Source organism: Seriola lalandi, unplaced genomic scaffold (genome assembly GCF_002814215.2).
Source record: "Seriola lalandi dorsalis isolate HSWRI2012SDOR001 ecotype SW California unplaced genomic scaffold, Sedor1 jcf7180002054519, whole genome shotgun sequence".
In the NCBI taxonomy this organism is placed as follows: domain Eukaryota; kingdom Metazoa; phylum Chordata; class Actinopteri; order Carangiformes; family Carangidae; genus Seriola; species Seriola lalandi.
The window spans coordinates 804326-804763 of record NW_019525072.1 but is presented as its reverse complement, the minus strand read 5'-3'; positions in this window follow the sequence as shown (position 1 = coordinate 804763).

Sequence of the window (438 nt, the reverse complement as noted above, 5' to 3'; positions counted from 1 at the left end):
CTGATATACCTCAGATTAGGTCACCAAACGATGCTTTTGGAAATCAGCCTATATTGCCAGTTCAGGTTCGTAGAATAAATAACACTGTTGACTTAAAAGCACAACATCTTCATATTAGAGCGTTTGTCCGGAGTCATCTGAATTAATAGACATAAACAAACAAAAATAAAAATCCTGGAAAAGCCAGTTATATGTGGTAAAAGCCAGAAAAGCCTACAGACCTGAATGGCTTTGCATTTTTGAAAGCGAAAACAAAAAGAAAAATGTTAAATGGAAAGCTGGCAAAAAGGCTTGAATATATGACAATACATTCTATGAGAATCGCAGATACATTTACAAGCAACATATACATTACAAAGCTCAACTGATTGCCTGCAAAGCTTAACGCTGAAAGCTACTTCCTGCCGAGAGCTGGAGTCCTCCGCCCCAGCATTATGG